We start from the raw sequence: 16,697 nt of genomic DNA on the forward strand, positions 1-16,697 counted from the left end.
CTGCAGCAGCAGCAGCAAGGCCCACAGGGCTGGCTAGCTGGCTAGCCAGCAAGCAGGTAGCAATGAAAGTAGGAATCTTTCTTTTTAACCCTGTAAGGGGGTGGTGCACTGTACCCGAAGATACTGCCATATCGGGTCAATGCATAGGGCGACGGAAGCAAGCTTCGAAATCGGCCCCCGTTCTCAAAAATCCATTTAATATATGGTCCCCAGATAGGGGACGTATCAGATATTAAACTGATAAGAACAGATACTACACTTGATCTTAGCCAAAAGGCCGAGAAGCGATAACCGTGAAAGGGGCGGGCCCAACAAGGTCCCCTTCATGGGCACTATCACTGCTTGCTGTCAGGGAGGCTGCCAGACAATTTTCCATGCACACTCTGGGCTGGGGGGCAGTCAACCACCAGTACACACAGCAGAACCTAAACCCATACCATTATTGCTAAGCAGCAAGACAGGGGCCCATTGCACTCCCACGGGGCCTTTTTAAATGCAATCCATAACCCGGATTTGCCAGGAACCCTTCTTACTCCTCCTACTTGCATGTGACACTGGGCTTAGGATCTGCATAGGAAACACACACACAAGCACACACCTACCTTTGTTGCCTGCAGATGCCTCCTTGGCTGTCCCCAAACGGTATCAAACCAACACCCACGGGAAGCTGTAAGCATAGAGGACATGCCTGCACCCCATTGGACTTACCTGTGTGGGTTAAATCCGGGTTATTTGACAACCTATGGCGGTGATGGTTCTGCTCAGGCAGAGCAGTGCTGATGCTCCTCATAAAGCTGTCGCTGCTGTGAAGGTTCTAGGTGACATCACAAATCCCTATGGTTACATACACAACAAAGCTGGGTTGTTGTTGTTTACACTCTGCAAGGCCTGTGGAAGTGAGTGACATCATAGCACTGTAGTTCTGAGGGTTCTAGATGGATGCAACAATCTCCTGTTGCTTCTATGAAGGCCATAATAGACGACATCACCAAACAGCTCCATAGTCACATACACAGCAAAGGAGAGATGTTGTTTACACCTAGTGATGTCAGTGGTATTGAGTGACATCACAGCACAGTGCTAAGGCTCCTGGGCCTGGACACAGCAGCGGCTGCAATATCTCAACGGAGAATACGTTTATATATATGTGTGTGTGTGCGCGTATATATATATATATATATATATATATATATATATATATATATATTTCTCCGCCGAAATCACTTTTAAACCCATTTCCACCTTTTTTTCCCTTCTCTTCCTCTTACTTTTTTTTCAAGTTTTTTTACGTTTTTCTCCTTTTCGCCTCTTTTCTGGGCGTATTATTCTTCTTTTTCTTCTTTTTTTTCGTCTAATGCATACCCCATCAGTGCAGCAATGCTTATTCAATACCGCCAGCAGATGGAGACACTGGGGGATAATTTTCTAAGGATTTATACTGATTTTTCCTGTCTGAATTTGTCGCACAGAAAGTTGCAGGCCAAATATGTGTGACATTTCTGCGACTTTAGCTTCTAGAGCATTTTTACAACATTATACATAGGTGCTGAATACATAAAAAGCGACTGTTCAGCGACAGACAAGTCGCATCGGCTGAAAGTAGGCCAGAATGTCAGTCCATGTTGGAGCAGGTTTAGATACAGTCTAAAGTATAGATCTCAAAGTCTGTGCACAGAATTTAGCAAGGGCCTCGCACCTTCTGATGCATCAGGTAGGTGCACAATAGCATAGCCTAACCCTCTGTACTTTGGTCTATATTGATGCGGGACATAGACAGCCAGCTGATGACCAATCCATTAGTGCAATGGATGGCTGGAAGCATTTGTCTTTGCCTTTGCAATACCACAGAAGCAATGCATGGTCAATGTACAGCAATGACACACCTGTGTGAACAGCCAGGAGACCCCCCCCATGTTATGTTACATAGTTACATAGTTAGTACGGTCGAAAAAAGACATATGTCCATCAAGTTCAACCAGGGAATTAAGGGGTAGGGGTGTGGCGCGATATTGGGGAAGGGATGAGATTTTATATTTCTTCATAAGCATTAATCTTATTTTGTCAATTAGGAACATTCAGCACCCACCCGCTATCAAGGCAGCTGCCTATCATGTCATGCCCTACCTGCACAGGTGTGCTGGCTACTCAAATGATCCAATTAAGGAGGCCATTTAGTCAGCAGCAGCAGAAGTCCTGTGCCTGGACGCTCCAACAGCGGCCAGACACAAGCAGAAGCAGAAGCAGCAGAAGCAGCAGCAGCAGCACCACCTTTTGTTTTTTGGCTGCAGCAGCAAGGCCCACAGGGCTGGCTAGCTGGCTAGCCAGCAAGCAGGTAGCAATGAAAGTAGGAATCTTTCTTTTTAACCCTGTAAGGGGGTGGTGCACTGTACCCGAAGATACTGCCATATCGGGTCAATGCATAGGGCGACGGAAGAAAGCTTCGAAATCGGCCCCCGTTCTCAAAAATCCATTTAATATATGGTCCCCAGATAGGGGACGTATCAGATATTAAACTGATAAGAACAGATACTACACTTGATCTTAGCCAAAAGGCCGAGAAGCGATAACCGTGAAAGGGGCGGGCCCAACAAGGTCCCCTTCATGGGCACTATCACTGCTTGCTGTCAGGGAGGCTGCCAGACAATTTTCCATGCACACTCTGGGCTGGGGGGCAGTCAACCACCAGTACACACAGCAGAACCTAAACCCATACCATTATTGCTAAGCAGCAAGACAGGGGCCCATTGCACTCCCACGGGGCCTTTTTAAATGCAATCCATAACCCGGATTTGCCAGGAACCCTTCTTACTCCTCCTACTTGCATGTGACACTGGGCTTAGGATCTGCATAGGAAACACACACACAAGCACACACCTACCTTTGTTGCCTGCAGATGCCTCCTTGGCTGTCCCCAAACGGTATCAAACCAACACCCACGGGAAGCTGTAAGCATAGAGGACATGCCTGCACCCCATTGGACTTACCTGTGTGGGTTAAATCCGGGTTATTTGACAACCTATGGCGGTGATGGTTCTGCTCAGGCAGAGCAGTGCTGATGCTCCTCATAAAGCTGTCGCTGCTGTGAAGGTTCTAGGTGACATCACAAATCCCTATGGTTACATACACAACAAAGCTGGGTTGTTGTTGTTTACACTCTGCAAGGCCTGTGGAAGTGAGTGACATCATAGCACTGTAGTTCTGAGGGTTCTAGATGGATGCAACAATCTCCTGTTGCTTCTATGAAGGCCATAATAGACGACATCACCAAACAGCTCCATAGTCACATACACAGCAAAGGAGAGATGTTGTTTACACCTAGTGATGTCAGTGGTATTGAGTGACATCACAGCACAGTGCTAAGGCTCCTGGGCCTGGACACAGCAGCGGCTGCAATATCTCAACGGAGAATACGTTTATATATATGTGTGTGTGTGCGCGTATATATATATATATATATATATATATATATATATATATATATATATTTCTCCGCCGAAATCACTTTTAAACCCATTTCCACCTTTTTTTCCCTTCTCTTCCTCTTACTTTTTTTTCACGTTTTTTTACGTTTTTCTCCTTTTCGCCTCTTTTCTGGGCGTATTATTCTTCTTTTTCTTCTTTTTTTTCGTCTAATGCATACCCCATCAGTGCAGCAATGCTTATTCAATACCGCCAGCAGATGGAGACACTGGGGGATAATTTTCTAAGGATTTATACTGATTTTTCCTGTCTGAATTTGTCGCACAGAAAGTTGCAGGCCAAATATGTGTGACATTTCTGCGACTTTAGCTTCTAGAGCATTTTTACAACATTATACATAGGTGCTGAATACATAAAAAGCGACTGTTCAGCGACAGACAAGTCGCATCGGCTGAAAGTAGGCCAGAATGTCAGTCCATGTTGGAGCAGGTTTAGATACAGTCTAAAGTATAGATCTCAAAGTCTGTGCACAGAATTTAGCAAGGGCCTCGCACCTTCTGATGCATCAGGTAGGTGCACAATAGCATAGCCTAACCCTCTGTACTTTGGTCTATATTGATGCGGGACATAGACAGCCAGCTGATGACCAATCCATTAGTGCAATGGATGGCTGGAAGCATTTGTCTTTGCCTTTGCAATACCACAGAAGCAATGCATGGTCAATGTACAGCAATGACACACCTGTGTGAACAGCCAGGAGACCCCCCCCATGTTATGTTACATAGTTACATAGTTAGTACGGTCGAAAAAAGACATATGTCCATCAAGTTCAACCAGGGAATTAAGGGGTAGGGGTGTGGCGCGATATTGGGGAAGGGATGAGATTTTATATTTCTTCATAAGCATTAATCTTATTTTGTCAATTAGGAACATTCAGCACCCACCCGCTATCAAGGCAGCTGCCTATCATGTCATGCCCTACCTGCACAGGTGTGCTGGCTACTCAAATGATCCAATTAAGGAGGCCATTTAGTCAGCAGCAGCAGAAGTCCTGTGCCTGGACGCTCCAACAGCGGCCAGACACAAGCAGAAGCAGAAGCAGCAGAAGCAGCAGCAGCACCACCTTTTGTTTTTTGGCTGCAGCAGCAGCAGCAAGGCCCACAGGGCTGGCTAGCTGGCTAGCCAGCAAGCAGGTAGCAATGAAAGTAGGAATCTTTCTTTTTAACCCTGTAAGGGGGTGGTGCACTGTACCCGAAGATACTGCCATATCGGGTCAATGCATAGGGCGACGGAAGCAAGCTTCGAAATCGGCCCCCGTTCTCAAAAATCCATTTAATATATGGTCCCCAGATAGGGGACGTATCAGATATTAAACTGATAAGAACAGATACTACACTTGATCTTAGCCAAAAGGCCGAGAAGCGATAACCGTGAAAGGGGCGGGCCCAACAAGGTCCCCTTCATGGGCACTATCACTGCTTGCTGTCAGGGAGGCTGCCAGACAATTTTCCATGCACACTCTGGGCTGGGGGGCAGTCAACCACCAGTACACACAGCAGAACCTAAACCCATACCATTATTGCTAAGCAGCAAGACAGGGGCCCATTGCACTCCCACGGGGCCTTTTTAAATGCAATCCATAACCCAGATTTGCCAGGAACCCTTCTTACTCCTCCTACTTGCATGTGACACTGGGCTTAGGATCTGCATAGGAAACACACACACAAGCACACACCTACCTTTGTTGCCTGCAGATGCCTCCTTGGCTGTCCCCAAACGGTATCAAACCAACACCCACGGGAAGCTGTAAGCATAGAGGACATGCCTGCACCCCATTGGACTTACCTGTGTGGGTTAAATCCGGGTTATTTGACAACCTATGGCGGTGATGGTTCTGCTCAGGCAGAGCAGTGCTGATGCTCCTCATAAAGCTGTCGCTGCTGTGAAGGTTCTAGGTGACATCACAAATCCCTATGGTTACATACACAACAAAGCTGGGTTGTTGTTGTTTACACTCTGCAAGGCCTGTGGAAGTGAGTGACATCATAGCACTGTAGTTCTGAGGGTTCTAGATGGATGCAACAATCTCCTGTTGCTTCTATGAAGGCCATAATAGACGACATCACCAAACAGCTCCATAGTCACATACACAGCAAAGGAGAGATGTTGTTTACACCTAGTGATGTCAGTGGTATTGAGTGACATCACAGCACAGTGCTAAGGCTCCTGGGCCTGGACACAGCAGCGGCTGCAATATCTCAACGGAGAATACGTTTATATATATGTGTGTGTGTGCGCGTATATATATATATATATATATATATATATATATATATATATATATATTTCTCCGCCGAAATCACTTTTAAACCCATTTCCACCTTTTTTTCCCTTCTCTTCCTCTTACTTTTTTTTCAAGTTTTTTTACGTTTTTCTCCTTTTCGCCTCTTTTCTGGGCGTATTATTCTTCTTTTTCTTCTTTTTTTTCGTCTAATGCATACCCCATCAGTGCAGCAATGCTTATTCAATACCGCCAGCAGATGGAGACACTGGGGGATAATTTTCTAAGGATTTATACTGATTTTTCCTGTCTGAATTTGTCGCACAGAAAGTTGCAGGCCAAATATGTGTGACATTTCTGCGACTTTAGCTTCTAGAGCATTTTTACAACATTATACATAGGTGCTGAATACATAAAAAGCGACTGTTCAGCGACAGACAAGTCGCATCGGCTGAAAGTAGGCCAGAATGTCAGTCCATGTTGGAGCAGGTTTAGATACAGTCTAAAGTATAGATCTCAAAGTCTGTGCACAGAATTTAGCAAGGGCCTCGCACCTTCTGATGCATCAGGTAGGTGCACAATAGCATAGCCTAACCCTCTGTACTTTGGTCTATATTGATGCGGGACATAGACAGCCAGCTGATGACCAATCCATTAGTGCAATGGATGGCTGGAAGCATTTGTCTTTGCCTTTGCAATACCACAGAAGCAATGCATGGTCAATGTACAGCAATGACACACCTGTGTGAACAGCCAGGAGACCCCCCCCCATGTTATGTTACATAGTTACATAGTTAGTACGGTCGAAAAAAGACATATGTCCATCAAGTTCAACCAGGGAATTAAGGGGTAGGGGTGTGGCGCGATATTGGGGAAGGGATGAGATTTTATATTTCTTCATAAGCATTAATCTTATTTTGTCAATTAGGAACATTCAGCACCCACCCGCTATCAAGGCAGCTGCCTATCATGTCATGCCCTACCTGCACAGGTGTGCTGGCTACTCAAATGATCCAATTAAGGAGGCCATTTAGTCAGCAGCAGCAGAAGTCCTGTGCCTGGACGCTCCAACAGCGGCCAGACACAAGCAGAAGCAGAAGCAGCAGAAGCAGCAGCAGCAGCACCACCTTTTGTTTTTTGGCTGCAGCAGCAAGGCCCACAGGGCTGGCTAGCTGGCTAGCCAGCAAGCAGGTAGCAATGAAAGTAGGAATCTTTCTTTTTAACCCTGTAAGGGGGTGGTGCACTGTACCCGAAGATACTGCCATATCGGGTCAATGCATAGGGCGACGGAAGCAAGCTTCGAAATCGGCCCCCGTTCTCAAAAATCCATTTAATATATGGTCCCCAGATAGGGGACGTATCAGATATTAAACTGATAAGAACAGATACTACACTTGATCTTAGCCAAAAGGCCGAGAAGCGATAACCGTGAAAGGGGCGGGCCCAACAAGGTCCCCTTCATGGGCACTATCACTGCTTGCTGTCAGGGAGGCTGCCAGACAATTTTCCATGCACACTCTGGGCTGGGGGGCAGTCAACCACCAGTACACACAGCAGAACCTAAACCCATACCATTATTGCTAAGCAGCAAGACAGGGGCCCATTGCACTCCCACGGGGCCTTTTTAAATGCAATCCATAACCCGGATTTGCCAGGAACCCTTCTTACTCCTCCTACTTGCATGTGACACTGGGCTTAGGATCTGCATAGGAAACACACACACAAGCACACACCTACCTTTGTTGCCTGCAGATGCCTCCTTGGCTGTCCCCAAACGGTATCAAACCAACACCCACGGGAAGCTGTAAGCATAGAGGACATGCCTGCACCCCATTGGACTTACCTGTGTGGGTTAAATCCGGGTTATTTGACAACCTATGGCGGTGATGGTTCTGCTCAGGCAGAGCAGTGCTGATGCTCCTCATAAAGCTGTCGCTGCTGTGAAGGTTCTAGGTGACATCACAAATCCCTATGGTTACATACACAACAAAGCTGGGTTGTTGTTGTTTACACTCTGCAAGGCCTGTGGAAGTGAGTGACATCATAGCACTGTAGTTCTGAGGGTTCTAGATGGATGCAACAATCTCCTGTTGCTTCTATGAAGGCCATAATAGACGACATCACCAAACAGCTCCATAGTCACATACACAGCAAAGGAGAGATGTTGTTTACACCTAGTGATGTCAGTGGTATTGAGTGACATCACAGCACAGTGCTAAGGCTCCTGGGCCTGGACACAGCAGCGGCTGCAATATCTCAACGGAGAATACGTTTATATATATGTGTGTGTGTGCGCATATATATATATATATATATATATATATATATATATATATATATTTCTCCGCCGAAATCACTTTTAAACCCATTTCCACCTTTTTTTCCCTTCTCTTCCTCTTACTTTTTTTTCACGTTTTTTTACGTTTTTCTCCTTTTCGCCTCTTTTCTGGGCGTATTATTCTTCTTTTTCTTCTTTTTTTTCGTCTAATGCATACCCCATCAGTGCAGCAATGCTTATTCAATACCGCCAGCAGATGGAGACACTGGGGGATAATTTTCTAAGGATTTATACTGATTTTTCCTGTCTGAATTTGTCGCACAGAAAGTTGCAGGCCAAATATGTGTGACATTTCTGCGACTTTAGCTTCTAGAGCATTTTTACAACATTATACATAGGTGCTGAATACATAAAAAGCGACTGTTCAGCGACAGACAAGTCGCATCGGCTGAAAGTAGGCCAGAATGTCAGTCCATGTTGGAGCAGGTTTAGATACAGTCTAAAGTATAGATCTCAAAGTCTGTGCACAGAATTTAGCAAGGGCCTCGCACCTTCTGATGCATCAGGTAGGTGCACAATAGCATAGCCTAACCCTCTGTACTTTGGTCTATATTGATGCGGGACATAGACAGCCAGCTGATGACCAATCCATTAGTGCAATGGATGGCTGGAAGCATTTGTCTTTGCCTTTGCAATACCACAGAAGCAATGCATGGTCAATGTACAGCAATGACACACCTGTGTGAACAGCCAGGAGACCCCCCCCATGTTATGTTACATAGTTACATAGTTAGTACGGTCGAAAAAAGACATATGTCCATCAAGTTCAACCAGGGAATTAAGGGGTAGGGGTGTGGCGCGATATTGGGGAAGGGATGAGATTTTATATTTCTTCATAAGCATTAATCTTATTTTGTCAATTAGGAACATTCAGCACCCACCCGCTATCAAGGCAGCTGCCTATCATGTCATGCCCTACCTGCACAGGTGTGCTGGCTACTCAAATGATCCAATTAAGGAGGCCATTTAGTCAGCAGCAGCAGAAGTCCTGTGCCTGGACGCTCCAACAGCGGCCAGACACAAGCAGAAGCAGAAGCAGCAGAAGCAGCAGAAGCAGCACCACCTTTTGTTTTTTGGCTGCAGCAGCAGCAGCAAGGCCCACAGGGCTGGCTAGCTGGCTAGCCAGCAAGCAGGTAGCAATGAAAGTAGGAATCTTTCTTTTTAACCCTGTAAGGGGGTGGTGCACTGTACCCGAAGATACTGCCATATCGGGTCAATGCATAGGGCGACGGAAGCAAGCTTCGAAATCGGCCCCCGTTCTCAAAAATCCATTTAATATATGGTCCCCAGATAGGGGACGTATCAGATATTAAACTGATAAGAACAGATACTACACTTGATCTTAGCCAAAAGGCCGAGAAGCGATAACCGTGAAAGGGGCGGGCCCAACAAGGTCCCCTTCATGGGCACTATCACTGCTTGCTGTCAGGGAGGCTGCCAGACAATTTTCCATGCACACTCTGGGCTGGGGGGCAGTCAACCACCAGTACACACAGCAGAACCTAAACCCATACCATTATTGCTAAGCAGCAAGACAGGGGCCCATTGCACTCCCACGGGGCCTTTTTAAATGCAATCCATAACCCGGATTTGCCAGGAACCCTTCTTACTCCTCCTACTTGCATGTGACACTGGGCTTAGGATCTGCATAGGAAACACACACACAAGCACACACCTACCTTTGTTGCCTGCAGATGCCTCCTTGGCTGTCCCCAAACGGTATCAAACCAACACCCACGGGAAGCTGTAAGCATAGAGGACATGCCTGCACCCCATTGGACTTACCTGTGTGGGTTAAATCCGGGTTATTTGACAACCTATGGCGGTGATGGTTCTGCTCAGGCAGAGCAGTGCTGATGCTCCTCATAAAGCTGTCGCTGCTGTGAAGGTTCTAGGTGACATCACAAATCCCTATGGTTACATACACAACAAAGCTGGGTTGTTGTTGTTTACACTCTGCAAGGCCTGTGGAAGTGAGTGACATCATAGCACTGTAGTTCTGAGGGTTCTAGATGGATGCAACAATCTCCTGTTGCTTCTATGAAGGCCGTAATAGACGACATCACCAAACAGCTCCATAGTCACATACACAGCAAAGGAGAGATGTTGTTTACACCTAGTGATGTCAGTGGTATTGAGTGACATCACAGCACAGTGCTAAGGCTCCTGGGCCTGGACACAGCAGCGGCTGCAATATCTCAACGGAGAATACGTTTATATATATGTGTGTGTGTGCGCGTATATATATATATATATATATATATATATATATATATATTTCTCCGCCGAAATCACTTTTAAACCCATTTCCACCTTTTTTTCCCTTCTCTTCCTCTTACTTTTTTTTCACGTTTTTTTACGTTTTTCTCCTTTTCGCCTCTTTTCTGGGCGTATTATTCTTCTTTTTCTTCTTTTTTTTTCGTCTAATGCATACCCCATCAGTGCAGCAATGCTTATTCAATACCGCCAGCAGATGGAGACACTGGGGGATAATTTTCTAAGGATTTATACTGATTTTTCCTGTCTGAATTTGTCGCACAGAAAGTTGCAGGCCAAATATGTGTGACATTTCTGCGACTTTAGCTTCTAGAGCATTTTTACAACATTATACATAGGTGCTGAATACATAAAAAGCGACTGTTCAGCGACAGACAAGTCGCATCGGCTGAAAGTAGGCCAGAATGTCAGTCCATATTGGAGCAGGTTTAGATACAGTCTAAAGTATAGATCTCAAAGTCTGTGCACAGAATTTAGCAAGGGCCTCGCACCTTCTGATGCATCAGGTAGGTGCACAATAGCATAGCCTAACCCTCTGTACTTTGGTCTATATTGATGCGGGACATAGACAGCCAGCTGATGACCAATCCATTAGTGCAATGGATGGCTGGAAGCATTTGTCTTTGCCTTTGCAATACCACAGAAGCAATGCATGGTCAATGTACAGCAATGACACACCTGTGTGAACAGCCAGGAGACCCCCCCCATGTTATGTTACATAGTTACATAGTTAGTACGGTCGAAAAAAGACATATGTCCATCAAGTTCAACCAGGGAATTAAGGGGTAGGGGTGTGGCGCGATATTGGGGAAGGGATGAGATTTTATATTTCTTCATAAGCATTAATCTTATTTTGTCAATTAGGAACATTCAGCACCCACCCGCTATCAAGGCAGCTGCCTATCATGTCATGCCCTACCTGCACAGGTGTGCTGGCTACTCAAATGATCCAATTAAGGAGGCCATTTAGTCAGCAGCAGCAGAAGTCCTGTGCCTTGACGCTCCAACAGCGGCCAGACACAAGCAGAAGCAGAAGCAGCAGAAGCAGCAGCAGCACCACCTTTTGTTTTTTGGCTGCAGCAGCAGCAGCAAGGCCCACAGGGCTGGCTAGCTGGCTAGCCAGCAAGCAGGTAGCAATGAAAGTAGGAATCTTTCTTTTTAACCCTGTAAGGGGGTGGTGCACTGTACCCGAAGATACTGCCATATCGGGTCAATGCATAGGGCGACGGAAGCAAGCTTCGAAATCGGCCCCCGTTCTCAAAAATCCATTTAATATATGGTCCCCAGATAGGGGACGTATCAGATATTAAACTGATAAGAACAGATACTACACTTGATCTTAGCCAAAAGGCCGAGAAGCGATAACCGTGAAAGGGGCGGGCCCAACAAGGTCCCCTTCATGGGCACTATCACTGCTTGCTGTCAGGGAGGCTGCCAGACAATTTTCCATGCACACTCTGGGCTGGGGGGCAGTCAACCACCAGTACACACAGCAGAACCTAAACCCATACCATTATTGCTAAGCAGCAAGACAGGGGCCCATTGCACTCCCACGGGGCCTTTTTAAATGCAATCCATAACCCGGATTTGCCAGGAACCCTTCTTACTCCTCCTACTTGCATGTGACACTGGGCTTAGGATCTGCATAGGAAACACACACACAAGCACACACCTACCTTTGTTGCCTGCAGATGCCTCCTTGGCTGTCCCCAAACGGTATCAAACCAACACCCACGGGAAGCTGTAAGCATAGAGGACATGCCTGCACCCCATTGGACTTACCTGTGTGGGTTAAATCCGGGTTATTTGACAACCTATGGCGGTGATGGTTCTGCTCAGGCAGAGCAGTGCTGATGCTCCTCATAAAGCTGTCGCTGCTGTGAAGGTTCTAGGTGACATCACAAATCCCTATGGTTACATACACAACAAAGCTGGGTTGTTGTTGTTTACACTCTGCAAGGCCTGTGGAAGTGAGTGACATCATAGCACTGTAGTTCTGAGGGTTCTAGATGGATGCAACAATCTCCTGTTGCTTCTATGAAGGCCATAATAGACGACATCACCAAACAGCTCCATAGTCACATACACAGCAAAGGAGAGATGTTGTTTACACCTAGTGATGTCAGTGGTATTGAGTGACATCACAGCACAGTGCTAAGGCTCCTGGGCCTGGACACAGCAGCGGCTGCAATATCTCAACGGAGAATACGTTTATATATATGTGTGTGTGTGCGCGTATATATATATATATATATATATATATATATATATATATATATATATTTCTCCGCCGAAATCACTTTTAAACCCATTTCCACCTTTTTTTCCCTTCTCTTCCTCTTACTTTTTTTTCACGTTTTTTTACGTTTTTCTCCTTTTCGCCTCTTTTCTGGGCGTATTATTCTTCTTTTTCTTCTTTTTTTTCGTCTAATGCATACCCCATCAGTGCAGCAATGCTTATTCAATACCGCCAGCAGATGGAGACACTGGGGGATAATTTTCTAAGGATTTATACTGATTTTTCCTGTCTGAATTTGTCGCACAGAAAGTTGCAGGCCAAATATGTGTGACATTTCTGCGACTTTAGCTTCTAGAGCATTTTTACAACATTATACATAGGTGCTGAATACATAAAAAGCGACTGTTCAGCGACAGACAAGTCGCATCGGCTGAAAGTAGGCCAGAATGTCAGTCCATGTTGGAGCAGGTTTAGATACAGTCTAAAGTATAGATCTCAAAGTCTGTGCACAGAATTTAGCAAGGGCCTCGCACCTTCTGATGCATCAGGTAGGTGCACAATAGCATAGCCTAACCCTCTGTACTTTGGTCTATATTGATGCGGGACATAGACAGCCAGCTGATGACCAATCCATTAGTGCAATGGATGGCTGGAAGCATTTGTCTTTGCCTTTGCAATACCACAGAAGCAATGCATGGTCAATGTACAGCAATGACACACCTGTGTGAACAGCCAGGAGACCCCCCCCATGTTATGTTACATAGTTACATAGTTAGTACGGTCGAAAAAAGACATATGTCCATCAAGTTCAACTAGGGAATTAAGGGGTAGGGGTGTGGCGCGATATTGGGGAAGGGATGAGATTTTATATTTCTTCATAAGCATTAATCTTATTTTGTCAATTAGGAACATTCAGCACCCACCCGCTATCAAGGCAGCTGCCTATCATGTCATGCCCTACCTGCACAGGTGTGCTGGCTACTCAAATGATCCAATTAAGGAGGCCATTTAGTCAGCAGCAGCAGAAGTCCTGTGCCTGGACGCTCCAACAGCGGCCAGACACAAGCAGAAGCAGAAGCAGCAGAAGCAGCAGCAGCACCACCTTTTGTTTTTTGGCTGCAGCAGCAGCAGCAAGGCCCACAGGGCTGGCTAGCTGGCTAGCCAGCAAGCAGGTAGCAATGAAAGTAGGAATCTTTCTTTTTAACCCTGTAAGGGGGTGGTGCACTGTACCCGAAGATACTGCCATATCGGGTCAATGCATAGGGCGACGGAAGCAAGCTTCGAAATCGGCCCCCGTTCTCAAAAATCCATTTAATATATGGTCCCCAGATAGGGGACGTATCAGATATTAAACTGATAAGAACAGATACTACACTTGATCTTAGCCAAAAGGCCGAGAAGCGATAACCGTGAAAGGGGCGGGCCCAACAAGGTCCCCTTCATGGGCACTATCACTGCTTGCTGTCAGGGAGGCTGCCAGACAATTTTCCATGCACACTCTGGGCTGGGGGGCAGTCAACCACCAGTACACACAGCAGAACCTAAACCCATACCATTATTGCTAAGCAGCAAGACAGGGGCCCATTGCACTCCCACGGGGCCTTTTTAAATGCAATCCATAACCCGGATTTGCCAGGAACCCTTCTTACTCCTCCTACTTGCATGTGACACTGGGCTTAGGATCTGCATAGGAAACACACACACAAGCACACACCTACCTTTGTTGCCTGCAGATGCCTCCTTGGCTGTCCCCAAACGGTATCAAACCAACACCCACGGGAAGCTGTAAGCATAGAGGACATGCCTGCACCCCATTGGACTTACCTGTGTGGGTTAAATCCGGGTTATTTGACAACCTATGGCGGTGATGGTTCTGCTCAGGCAGAGCAGTGCTGATGCTCCTCATAAAGCTGTCGCTGCTGTGAAGGTTCTAGGTGACATCACAAATCCCTATGGTTACATACACAACAAAGCTGGGTTGTTGTTGTTTACACTCTGCAAGGCCTGTGGAAGTGAGTGACATCATAGCACTGTAGTTCTGAGGGTTCTAGATGGATGCAACAATCTCCTGTTGCTTCTATGAAGGCCATAATAGACGACATCACCAAACAGCTCCATAGTCACATACACAGCAAAGGAGAGATGTTGTTTACACCTAGTGATGTCAGTGGTATTGAGTGACATCACAGCACAGTGCTAAGGCTCCTGGGCCTGGACACAGCAGCGGCTGCAATATCTCAACGGAGAATACGTTTATATATATGTGTGTGTGTGCGCGTATATATATATATATATATATATATATATATATATATATATATATATATTTCTCCGCCGAAATCACTTTTAAACCCATTTCCACCTTTTTTTCCCTTCTCTTCCTCTTACTTTTTTTTCACGTTTTTTTACGTTTTTCTCCTTTTCGCCTCTTTTCTGGGCGTATTATTCTTCTTTTTCTTCTTTTTTTTCGTCTAATGCATACCCCATCAGTGCAGCAATGCTTATTCAATACCGCCAGCAGATGGAGACACTGGGGGATAATTTTCTAAGGATTTATACTGATTTTTCCTGTCTGAATTTGTCGCACAGAAAGTTGCAGGCCAAATATGTGTGACATTTCTGCGACTTTAGCTTCTAGAGCATTTTTACAACATTATACATAGGTGCTGAATACATAAAAAGCGACTGTTCAGCGACAGACAAGTCGCATCGGCTGAAAGTAGGCCAGAATGTCAGTCCATGTTGGAGCAGGTTTAGATACAGTCTAAAGTATAGATCTCAAAGTCTGTGCACAGAATTTAGCAAGGGCCTCGCACCTTCTGATGCATCAGGTAGGTGCACAATAGCATAGCCTAACCCTCTGTACTTTGGTCTATATTGATGCGGGACATAGACAGCCAGCTGATGACCAATCCATTAGTGCAATGGATGGCTGGAAGCATTTGTCTTTGCCTTTGCAATACCACAGAAGCAATGCATGGTCAATGTACAGCAATGACACACCTGTGTGAACAGCCAGGAGACCCCCCCCATGTTATGTTACATAGTTACATAGTTAGTACGGTCGAAAAAAGACATATGTCCATCAAGTTCAACCAGGGAATTAAGGGGTAGGGGTGTGGCGCGATATTGGGGAAGGGATGAGATTTTATATTTCTTCATAAGCATTAATCTTATTTTGTCAATTAGGAACATTCAGCACCCACCCGCTATCAAGGCAGCTGCCTATCATGTCATGCCCTACCTGCACAGGTGTGCTGGCTACTCAAATGATCCAATTAAGGAGGCCATTTAGTCAGCAGCAGCAGAAGTCCTGTGCCTGGACGCTCCAACAGCGGCCAGACACAAGCAGAAGCAGAAGCAGCAGAAGCAGCAGAAGCAGCAGCAGCACCACCTTTTGTTTTTTGGCTGCAGCAGCAGCAGCAAGGCCCACAGGGCTGGCTAGCTGGCTAGCCAGCAAGCAGGTAGCAATGAAAGTAGGAATCTTTCTTTTTAACCCTGTAAGGGGGTGGTGCACTGTACCCGAAGATACTGCCATATCGGGTCAATGCATAGGGCGACGGAAGCAAGCTTCGAAATCGGCCCCCGTTCTCAAAAATCCATTTAATATATGGTCCCCAGATAGGGGACGTATCAGATATTAAACTGATAAGAACAGATACTACACTTGATCTTAGCCAAAAGGCCGAGAAGCGATAACCGTGAAAGGGGCTGGCCCAACAAGGTCCCCTTCATGGGCACTATCACTGCTTGCTGTCAGGGAGGCTGCCAGACAATTTTCCATGCACACTCTGGGCTGGGGGGCAGTCAACCACCAGTACACACAGCAGAACCTAAACCCATACCATTATTGCTAAGCAGCAAGACAGGGGCCCATTGCACTCCCACGGGGCCTTTTTAAATGCAATCCATAACCCGGATTTGCCAGGAACCCTTCTTACTCCTCCTACTTGCATGTGACACTGGGCTTAGGATCTGCATAGGAAACACACACACAAGCACACACCTACCTTTGTTGCCTGCAGATGCCTCCTTGGCTGTCCCCAAACGGTATCAAACCAACACCCACGGGAAGCTGTAAGCATAGAGGACATGCCTGCACCCCATTGGACTTACCTGTGTGGGTTAAATCCGGGTTATTT

The 16,697-nt window shown here is 46.1% G+C and overlaps 8 non-coding genes across 8 annotated transcripts; all 8 read right to left on the reverse strand.

Moving 5' to 3' along the window:
• Positions 1-98: 98 nt before the first annotated feature.
• On the reverse strand, positions 99-289 carry LOC130316334 (U2 spliceosomal RNA). The gene has a single exon (XR_008863677.1). It is a non-coding gene; the product is annotated as a U2 spliceosomal RNA (small nuclear RNA).
• Positions 290-2,374: 2,085 nt separating this feature from the next.
• On the reverse strand, positions 2,375-2,565 carry LOC130316427 (U2 spliceosomal RNA). The gene has a single exon (XR_008863761.1). It is a non-coding gene; the product is annotated as a U2 spliceosomal RNA (small nuclear RNA).
• Positions 2,566-4,655: 2,090 nt separating this feature from the next.
• LOC130316335 (U2 spliceosomal RNA) lies at positions 4,656-4,846 on the reverse strand. The gene has a single exon (XR_008863678.1). It is a non-coding gene; the product is annotated as a U2 spliceosomal RNA (small nuclear RNA).
• A 2,088-nt stretch (positions 4,847-6,934) lies between these two features.
• LOC130316336 (U2 spliceosomal RNA) lies at positions 6,935-7,125 on the reverse strand. Its single transcript, XR_008863679.1, has one exon. It is a non-coding gene; the product is annotated as a U2 spliceosomal RNA (small nuclear RNA).
• Positions 7,126-9,214: 2,089 nt separating this feature from the next.
• LOC130316339 (U2 spliceosomal RNA) lies at positions 9,215-9,405 on the reverse strand. The gene has a single exon (XR_008863681.1). It is a non-coding gene; the product is annotated as a U2 spliceosomal RNA (small nuclear RNA).
• Positions 9,406-11,488: 2,083 nt separating this feature from the next.
• On the reverse strand, positions 11,489-11,679 carry LOC130316340 (U2 spliceosomal RNA). The gene has a single exon (XR_008863682.1). It is a non-coding gene; the product is annotated as a U2 spliceosomal RNA (small nuclear RNA).
• Positions 11,680-13,769: 2,090 nt separating this feature from the next.
• LOC130316341 (U2 spliceosomal RNA) lies at positions 13,770-13,960 on the reverse strand. The gene has a single exon (XR_008863683.1). It is a non-coding gene; the product is annotated as a U2 spliceosomal RNA (small nuclear RNA).
• Positions 13,961-16,061: 2,101 nt separating this feature from the next.
• Positions 16,062-16,252, reverse strand: LOC130316342 (U2 spliceosomal RNA). The gene has a single exon (XR_008863684.1). It is a non-coding gene; the product is annotated as a U2 spliceosomal RNA (small nuclear RNA).
• Between the last annotated feature and the right edge of the window lie 445 nt (positions 16,253-16,697).

This window comes from Hyla sarda, unplaced genomic scaffold (genome assembly GCF_029499605.1).
Source record: "Hyla sarda isolate aHylSar1 unplaced genomic scaffold, aHylSar1.hap1 scaffold_193, whole genome shotgun sequence".
NCBI classification, from domain to species: Eukaryota; Metazoa; Chordata; class Amphibia; order Anura; family Hylidae; genus Hyla; species Hyla sarda.